Source organism: Echinops telfairi, unplaced genomic scaffold, assembly GCF_000313985.2.
Source record: "Echinops telfairi isolate 266 unplaced genomic scaffold, ASM31398v2 ScPeMD7_7469;HRSCAF=8507_0, whole genome shotgun sequence".
NCBI lineage: Eukaryota > Metazoa > Chordata > Mammalia > Afrosoricida > Tenrecidae > Echinops > Echinops telfairi.
The window spans coordinates 61587398-61597703 of NW_022111372.1; the positions used below are offsets into that span (position 1 = coordinate 61587398).

Here is a 10306-nt window from a genome sequence, read left to right on the forward strand (position 1 = left end):
TCATGAACCCTTGATAATTTATAAATTATTATTTTGTCATATCTTACAATGTCCAATGTCTCCCTTTATCCACTTTTCTCTTGTCCATCCCCGCAAGGAGGAGGTTATATGTAGATCCTTGTAATCAGTTCCCCCTTTCTACCCAACCTTCCCTCCACCCTCCAGGTATCACCACTCTCACCACTGGTCCTGAAGGAATCATCTGTCCTCGGTTCCCTGTGCTTCCAGGTCCTATCTGTACCAGGGTACAACATCTGGTCTAGCCAGATTTGTAAGGTGGAATTGGGATCATGATAGTGGGGGGAAGAAGCATTTAAGAATTAGAGGAAAGTTGTATGTTTTATCATTGCTACCCTGCACCCTTACTGGCTCGTCTCCTCCCTGTGATCCTTCTGTAAGAGGGTGTCCAGTTGCATGCAGATGGGCTTTGGGTCTCCACTCTGCACTCACCCTCATTTACAATGATATGATTTTTTGTCCTTTGATGTCTGATCCCTGATCCCTTTGAAAAGGGCTGGTGTGCTTCTTCCATGTAGACTTTGTTCCTTCTGAGCTAGATGGCTGCTTGTTCCCCTGCAAGCCTTTAAGACCCCAGACGCTATATCTTTTGATAGCCAGGGACCATCAGCTTTCTTCACATTTGATTCCTTTTACTTACATTTCCCTCCCTCCAAATCCTATGTTCTCTAAATATTTTTGTTTTTCTGTGTCCCTGCCCAAACTCCTTAAATCTTCTGCCTTCTCCTTTCCGGAAGGCAAGATCCTAGATGTTTCTGCTCACATCCTAACATCCTAGTTTTCTCAAGAGGCTTTCCTTGCTCCCCCAAATCATAAGTCTTCTATTTAGGAAGGGCCTCTGAGTCCACCTCATATCATATTGTATATTGCCCATTTATTTACTTGAATAAAAGTTTTATCTACCTATTAGACCAATACTGTTTTTGCAAGTTGGTCTCCATGTGTTGATTTCACATTATCAACTAAATGGGATACTGTATCATATTTATATGATATATGTAGGATTACTATCTAATAGAGCAGTTCTCAACCTGTGGGTCATGACCCCTTTGGGGATCAAACAACCCTTTCACAGGGGTTGCCCAATTCATAACAGTAGCAAAATTATAGTTATGAAGTAGCAACAAAAATAATTTTATGGTTGGTGGTCACCACCACATGAGGAACTGTATTAAAGGGTCATGGCATTAGGAAGGTTGAGAACCACTGATCTAATATAAATATTCTAATGAGATATGTCTAAATTTTTTTATGTATTGAATCTCTTTAATAAAGTTTCAAATATCTTATAGAGATAAGAAACAGTTTTCATGGCCTTACAATTTTGGTCGAGTTGCTTATGTAATCTTTTAAAGGTTCAATTTTTTTCCTACTAGGAATAGGGAAAACATTAGCTCCTTCTTTAGGATGTATCCAGGAAGACTGAATGAGACCATGCCCGTCACGAGGACAGCTTAGCAACTGTTGGTTAAAAAAAAATTGCTAATAGAAGATGTGCTGAAGAAATGAATGGTTTTGAGAGGGAGGGAGCCTATTGTCTGTTACACCTCAAAAATGTAATCTAACATAATATAATTGAGCCTGTGGAAAGGCCAAGTGCTGGGTAATGGGACTGACTGTGGTTCAAGTATGGAGACAGAAATACCTATAGTCTAACACATCCCAAGGTGACTTCCTGGGCCATTATGTGTTATAACAAAAGCAGGGAAGAAGCAAGCACATACTGATTTGGACCCTGGCTTCTTTACTGATCGGAATAAAACAGTCATGTGTGGCTCTTGGACAGTGAAGAAGACAGCATGTCCTCACCCAGAGCTTTGGAATCACACCTGGAAATGCATAAAGGGTGTTCTTATAGAGAGAGCAGCAGCCATCCACAGCCCCAAGAGGAGGGGAGGGGAAAGAAGATTACTAAAACCTCCTTGGAAATAAAGAAGCCTCCCTTGCAGCCACATCCAATGTGTGACAAGGTTTGTAAGCAGAATCTTAGCTGCCCCGTGGTACCTGGTGTCACTGATTTGAAGGCAGTACGTGAACCCTCTTTAAGCACCCGTGCTACTTGCAGTCACGGACTTGTGCATGGCTCTGTTTTCTTCACTTCCGCTCAGCAGAACCATGTACCCTCTTCAGCCTCCTCCACTCAGTTGGAAGAGTTAATGCAGTGAGATTGCTCCTGGGCTTCTGGCAGGACTACTTCAAAGGATATTACTTCCATTTGTGCCACGTATCACCAGTGGTGCTCACGTTCGAGGGAAACAGCAAACAGACATCGAAGTCTGCTTGCTGTAAGAGAAGCCGCACTTGCCACTGAGAGGGAAGGAGCGACAGGGCTATAAATCTGTCAATTTCCTAAGCAGCGCTGCAGTGCACCAGACTCCCCTAAATGGGACTCTTGAGAAAGGCAAAGGATGGATGGCTCCGTGCTAGCAGGATTGGGAAGGGACTTTGCTCCCGGGTCACAAGCCTGCGTTTACAACACTGGATTGATGCCTTAAGAGCAGAAACTTAAATCAGATCTTTCTTCTGATTATCCTTTGGTGAGATGATCCTCTTTGAGCCCCCAAGAAAGGACTACCTACCCGATACCCCCCAGAGTTCTAACAGGATGAACAGATTAAATGGAAATACAGTACTGAGCTCAAGGACAGGCACTTAGTTCACGCGCATACCCTCCACACATACTGGTATTGGCATGGAAACCTTTGGAAGACCCCTCCCATTCTAGTTCTTATTGTTTTGTTCCTCTCCTCCTAATTTTATTCCTATTACAACAAAGGGACTGCCGACGGGACAAACAAATCTGTCTCAGGAGAAGTCAGGCCAGAGTGCTCCTGAGAGAGCAGGGATGGAGAGACTTAGTCTCACGTACTTTGAACATGTTGTCAGCAGGGATCAGTCCCTGGAGAAGGACAGCATGGTGGGTAAAGTCTGAGTAAGACCCTCATCAAGATGGAATGGTACATTGACGGCAACAGTGGGCTCAAACATAGGAGCAGTGATGAAGGTGGCATGGGCGTGGGCAGTGTTTTGTTCTGCAGTACTGAGGATCACTGGGTCAGGACCAACTGGAAGGCACCTAACAAGAAGAAGAAGAACCAGTATGGACAGCCCTTTGAAAGAAATTCCAGTTAGTCACAGACAACAAATATAATAAAAATGAATCACTAGCAAGTTGGTGGATACCATGGTAATGTCAGCTGGCTGGAACATTTTCCAACCTCTGTGAGAAGTGTCTCTCTCATCGCAGTTGCTGACTGCTGTGCAGATCACACTCTGAGCTCAAGGTGTGGTCTCCTGTTTTGTGTGAGGGCTTTTCTACCAGAAATGGTCAACAAACCGATGAGATTGAGCTATGCTGCTAATAAATGGTTACATGACCATTTCCAGATGAATCTGATTCTGGGGCGTTAGCCATTGCTAGCCTTTCTTCTCTGGCCTGCTCATCTTTCAGACAAGCTTGCTCAGAGGTGTTCCAAGGACGGGTAGAGGCTGCACATTGGGAATGCCGAAATCTAGCTCCCCCAAGCTTTCTAGCTTCTCCAGGAGCATTCTGGACCTTGAAAAGAGTTGAGAGACTACGCTGTAGAGTTTGAACAGCTGAGCTTTAAATCTGTTGATGGTGTCTTTGTAGCTGACCTATTAGTGGATTATATCTGTATTAATCAACACAACCTAATCAATTGTTTCACTGCTTGTACATGTAAATTTACTATTTTCAAGGTTTTAGAGACTCTCTATCAAAACAAATTCACTGGAAAACGACCCTTCACCTCAACCTACTCTCCCTCTTTGTTTACTCTATAGCTTCATGAAGAAACACTCTGGGCTTAAGAAGCTTGCCAGAGGCTCTAAGAAGCACAGGGGGTTCTCCTCAATGCAGACAGTTAACACTGTGCGTGGTAGTGTACAAGGGGCATGGGGCTGGATTCCAGTTAGCCCCATATTGCTTCCCATCATCCAGACCCTTCCAGACCTTAAAGTGACTCTCACGGTCTAGCGAAGACTACAACAGAGAGGTCGAGAGTAGTTGGTCTGGGGGAGGAACAAGAATCAACACAGATAATTGAGAAAAGTATTAAGTGGACAGGAATACTGCTGACTTATATAAGCTATCTTTCTGCCTTATCACTCTGTGTATCTAAGAAATGATACACAGTTCTTAGAAATATCTACCCCATTCATTCATTTTCTCATTTACCAAGGACCACTTATTATACAGGGAGCCCTGCTGGCATAGTAGGTACGCATTGGGCTGCGATCCTCAAGGTCAGCAGTTTGAAACCACTAGCCTGCTCTGCCAGAGAAAGACGGGGCGTTCTACTCCTAGAAACAGCCACGGTCGTAGAAACTCACCCAGTGCTCCCGCCCTATCTTATGAGATCACACCCTAAGTGGGCATCGGCTTGATGGCTGTACGTCCTTATCATAAAAGAAGAGGAAAATGAAGCCACCAAAGGTCTCATTCCACTCAGAGCAACAAGAACTTCCCACAGAAGCACAAGCTAAGACATGAAGTGATGGGTTGTGCCAAGCAAGACCTTTTTACAAATTTAAAAAGCAAAGATCATGCTCTGATGAAAAAGCCACACCTGAACCAAGCCACGGTCTCTTCGACTGTTCTCGCTCTCGTGTGTGTGTGTGTGTGTGTGTGTGTGTGTGTGTGTGTGTGTGTAACAGATAAACAAAACCAATGCATTCAAAGTGTGGCGTTATTAATGAAAATGGAATACACCGTGAACTGCCAGAATAAGGGAAAAATCAGTCAGAAGAAATCCAACCAAGACGCTTCCTAGAAGTCAAGATGGCAATACTTCAGCACTTCTTCTTGGATTCACCAGGAAGAAAAGCTAACTGCTAGGCAAGGGCACCTTGTTTGGTTGAAAAGAGGGTGATTGAACTGAGGGAACCCCTCAGTTAGATGGACAGGCACGAGAGTTATAACGGAGGACACAGCCATATTCTTGACCATGAAGGTGGCATTGGACCATCAACGTTTATTTTTCTTCATCCATAAAGTCACCTTCAGTTGGACCCAGCAGGAGACAACTAGGAGCAACTGCAACTATATTCAATTCTCCTTAAGGAGAAAGGGAAAAGAATATTCAAGATGACAGGAGAAGGGTCAGACCAAGGCTTTGTAGTAGGTTATTTTCTTCTCCACTAATAGAAGCAGATACAAAGCAAACCTTTAGAGAAATCGCTGCAATTATTTTTCAATCTTTCTATGCTAACCACTCCCAGAATATCTACTGAAATAAACTAAAATTAAAGAAAAATTATATGGGAACATATGACATGGTATATCTAAATGCTCAAATTTTAAAAAAAGGTTACCAAAAACCCCAATTTTGAAAATAAGCTGCATAAACACAGACAAAGGAGAGAGAGGAAGGAGTGGAGGGGAACGGGGAGTGCATCTAATAAACTCAACAGAGGTAATTGTAGTATACGAGTGGCAACAGTTATGGATTGAGGAGCTACAAGCAGCCACTTTATAAGCATTATCGTGGTTTGCTGTCTCATTGTGTGTGTGTGTGTGTGTGTGTGCGCGCGTGCGTGCCAGTGTGTGGTGGATTCAAAGACAGATTTGAAATTTTCTCCATTTAAATAGCTAGACAGACAGGTGGTTTTAATTTCAACCTGTTTAGTAAGGGCCGGGTATCTTACCAAGTATTTAAACTCCATGGTTTCATTTACTCTTCCTAATAGACTTACAAGGCAGGCATTCCCACAACGGATCTTTGAAGATGAACAAAGAAAGCCTGAACTCAGATTAGGTAATGTGCCCAAGTGTCCCGGCGACTAAGGGACAGAGCATGGATTCCGACAGGAGTGGCCTCACTTTGCTGTGGAGCAGCACACCTTCCCCTCTAACTTCTTCCACCTGGTGCCAAGGTGCGGCAGCTCAGCCAGACACCACACCTCCGAGCCGTGAAATCTTGCAGTTCATTTTAGACTTCCAAATGAGCTGGGGGCATGAGAAAGGCATGACCTTTCTTATCTAAGATGAATACATTTTCCATTATTGCACAATAGTGTCACGTTGCATCATTCAAGATTGCTTCCTAATTTGCAGCCTTCCAAGTTGTCAGGCTTAAACCAGACATTTTAATCATTGAAGTTTATCTAAATAAATAAACAAACAAAAAGGCGATATGAAATGTGTCAGAGGACTGATTTCTTGCAGCTCTCAAAACCAAATTCAAGTACCTTGGAGGGACTTCGTTAAAGAATTTAATGGACTTCAACTTCAACGTTTTTTCCCTTCACCCTCCCAAGAAATGATGGATTTCCTCTGGAGACTTCAGAAAAGCTGCAAGGTGCAGCCAGTTCGTTAGGGCGGGCGAGCTCCCTTGGCACACTGAAGATGAGGTCTATCTATCTGCCTTTCCTCCGAGCAGGAGCATATTTCTTGGGGGTCCAGCATCTGCTATGGTTGAAGTAGAGTCCTTCATGGTGGCCACCTTCACAGACTCAGAATACATAAACACCAATCATTTACTCCATGAAAAATCCCTTCCTGAGCATTACAGGATCAAAGGTGAACAAGCATGCATTTCAGTCCGGGGGGGGGCCCATGGGGAGTCCTTAGGTAGTAAAAATAGTTAGTACACTGGACTCCTAACTGACAGGTGGGTTGTTCAAGTGTACCCAAAGGCACCTTGGAAGAAAAGGCCAGTCTACATATGAAAAGTCCGCCATTGAAAACCCGATGGAGCAGCATAATATTTGACGCACTTGGGATCACTATGAGTCAGAATTAACCCCATGACTATGACATCGATAGGTCAAGGAGATTATAGAAGACACGAGAGCATTTACTCATATCTGTGGAGTATTAACATCAGCTTATCAAGTGAGGCAGGAAGAAAGGGCAATGTTCCTTGAACAGCAAGGTTAGAGAGTTTGAAAAATGAATGCCATGGAGGAGTAAAATAGCAAATCAAGATGACCTACAACTATATGAAAAGGTAAGATAATTAAACTCTCCAAATAGTTGTTAAGGCTCCATATACCATATTGACATGTTGAAGTTGGGTGTGTGCTTCCTGTGGATATGTTTGCTTGGGTGGGGGCATGGAGTGGGTGAGCTGCTCTATGGGATTTTAGCCCTTGGAACATGACCCCTAAAGCTCTCTTAGACATGAAACTGTATGAAATATTTCAGATGGACCCCTTTTGTATCAAGTAGCTAAATTGAAGTATATTTTTGCAAATGTTGTTGTTAAATTTCACTAATCCGTTTTTCTTGAAAATAAAAATTCCCTCTATCTGGGATGTGAGGGCCTGTGTGGAGGTAGGGGGCTGAAGAGCAGGGTGACAGGGATACTGGGGACTGCTTGACCAAGATCCTTTGTTTTTAGAGAGTTTGTCCTTAGGCCCAGATACAGGGGATTGAGTGCATTTGAATCTACGTGGACTCTAGGCTTCTCTGGTATGTTGGCATCAGAAAAGGGTAAGCCTTATGCTCTCAGAAACATACATGTGGGAACTTCAGTAAGATGTCATGATCTCACCTTTTTAAAGCACAGGTCTATGAACGAAAGTTTCAGAAGCAATAGTTCAAAGACACTGGCTGAGACTGTTGTTTTTTTTTTAATTCTAGAAATATAAAGGCACCAAATGTATGTCAATAAAGAAGATCTTCTCGAGGTAGAAGACATAAACCAATCAATTAGAGAGGATAAAGAAATAAGAAAAGTTAACTTCGTAGGAAAAGAAACCGACAGAAGGTTTGGTTTTGTTTACTAAGTAAGTTGGTATTTATAAAATAACTTATTTTTAAGAGCTATAAAAAATAATACATGTTGCTATGAAATAAGCACAAAGTACAAACAAGCCAAAATAAGGGGACACAGTATTAACAGCACTTCAATCAGCACTTGTTATTGTCATTGTCTTATACAAGTAGGGATATAGACTTGTTACAAAACATTAAAAAAAATACACAATCCTGTATTCCCACTACCCCACTGTTAGCAATCTGTTGCAGAAAATCCTAGACTCATTTTCCAGCAGTAGGCACCAGTGTTGTTTCCTAAGCGGCAGGAAGGGCTGGATTGGTTTTGACTTGGGTGGCGGTGCATGCATTCACACTCCAGATGCTTTTTCAGAGATAACCTTTGTTACTCATTAATCCAGGTCTCTTTACCTATGAAGTACTTTTTAAAAAACTCTAGATCTATGTTTGTACATGCAATATTCAGATGATTCAACCTTGCCTGCTGAAATTGAGGAGAACTGGAAGCACGGGCTGATGGAGACTGAGGACTGTAGTCTTCAAGAGGGATTACAAGTCACTGTCAAGAGAACAGACATCTTCACACTGAACCAATGGGGAACACTCTGATTAATGGAGAAAACGTTGATGCTGTCCAGGACTTCATCGTACTTGGAACTACAACCAATAATCACAGAAGCAGTGAAGACATCAAAGGAAGCACTGCCTTGGATAAATTGCCGCACAAGACCTCTTTAGAGTGTGCAAAAGCAAGGATGTTAACTTTTAGAACCCAGGTACGATTCACCCAAGCCATGATATTTCCAATTGAGTTATATGCATGTGAAAGTTGGACACTGAATAAAGAAGACCAAGGAAAAATCCATGCCTTTGAACTCTGGTGTTGGTGAAGAATATTGAAAGTCCCATGGACTTCCAAAAGAAGAGAGGTTTTTCTTGGAAGAAATACGGCCGGAATGCTCCTTAGAAGTAAGAAAGGTGAGACTTTGCCTCTTGGACTTTGGACACGTTATCACGAGAAGCCAGTCCCTGGAGCAGGACATCACGCTTAGTGCAGTGGAGGGGCAGAGAAGACGAGCGAAGCCCTTGAGAAGGTGGATGGGCACAGTGGCCGCCACAAGAGGCTCAGACAGAAGAGTGACTGTGAGGATGGTGCAGACTGAGCGGCATCTTCCTTCTGGTGTACATATGGTCACTGCGAGTCGAACTCACCTGGCAGCACCTAGCAACTATGAGGGACAAATGTACTAGTAACCTCCTTTTGTTGTGACTGAAAGGACCAGGAGGCACTACTAATTATACTATTTTAAAAAACTTTATTTACAGAATAAGCCAAGTCACTCAAAATAGTTAAGAACATAAGCAGGTTTCTAAACTAGCTTCTCGGTCTGTTGTCCCTTTACATTTCTCAAAAAGCTCTATAACCACCTGAAAACATTCTAGTCCAAGATGAGGTCTGCATAATTCCCACCCTGAGAAAATACATCGTCCCAAAGAGACCGCCAGTGAGAAGTTGTCATGGATGTGCACATACATGCAGGGACGGGAGGTTGGGACCCTCAGATGGCAGAACTCTCGCCATACCCAGAGTGGCTCGTACCTAGAGAAATTTCCAGATTCTTGGCATCTCTGTCTCCGTAATCTTTTGTTATGGATTTATCAGCCAACTAATGCATTCTTTTTGATAGCAAATCTCAGTAGAGCTGAGCCATATGCTGTTCCGTGGTTCTTGGACTACAGTGCTTAGTTGGTACTTTGGAGGCTCAGCACCTGTATATAACTCCTGTAGGAAATACCATTACATAAGGAAAACCTGACCTAAAAAAGAGTGACATTTGGATACTGGTCAAAATATTACTCCTTGACATTAACGCATGCCATCGCAGTGTCATAATATTGTGACGTGTGAAGGTGCCACATCAGATCAAGCCCTACGAAGCACCAGTTTAAGTGATTCACTGGCATGCTTGACGGAAATCTTTTTTCTTTTTTTCCCTTAAGGTTGATGAGCAGCTTAAAGAGAGGGCAGTGTGTAATTTATGCACTTGATTTGGAAACTGGCCAACACAGTTTGGGAAGATCGACACAGAAACTGCTCATCAAGCTGATTATAAAACACAAACAAGGGATGATTCTTGTTATCAGCACCAGGTTGGGAATTACCCAAATATTGTGTTTTCCATAAGACAGTGGCAAGACTAGCCGGGGGCACTACTTTAGACTGTTATTGTTTACGCTACCATCTTTTTCCAGGTGGGCCGAAGACTTCATTTATATTAATGAGGTCTGGCATCGTTTTACACCCCAATTACTTAGGAGGACATGAAAACTTCTTATTTGCTTAGAGAGTACTTCTCAGTTCTGACTGCATGTTAGAGTCCCTATGGAACTGCCAGAAAAAGCTAGATAATGATTCTACCGTCAGAGATCCTGAATCAATTGTTCTGAGACACAGTCTCCAGGTCGGCGTGCTTTACAAACTTTCTGGGTGATCCTAATGTGTAGCGTGCGTGCGTGCGTGTGTGTGTGTGTGTGTGTGTGTGTGTG

At 42.9% G+C, this 10306-nt stretch overlaps 1 protein-coding gene across 1 annotated transcript in view; it reads right to left on the reverse strand.

Annotated features, from left to right (window-relative positions):
* The window catches only part of TENM2 (teneurin transmembrane protein 2), a 1165990-nt gene that overhangs the window by 873123 nt on the left and 282561 nt on the right, over positions 1 to 10306 (reverse strand). The window lies entirely within an intron of this gene.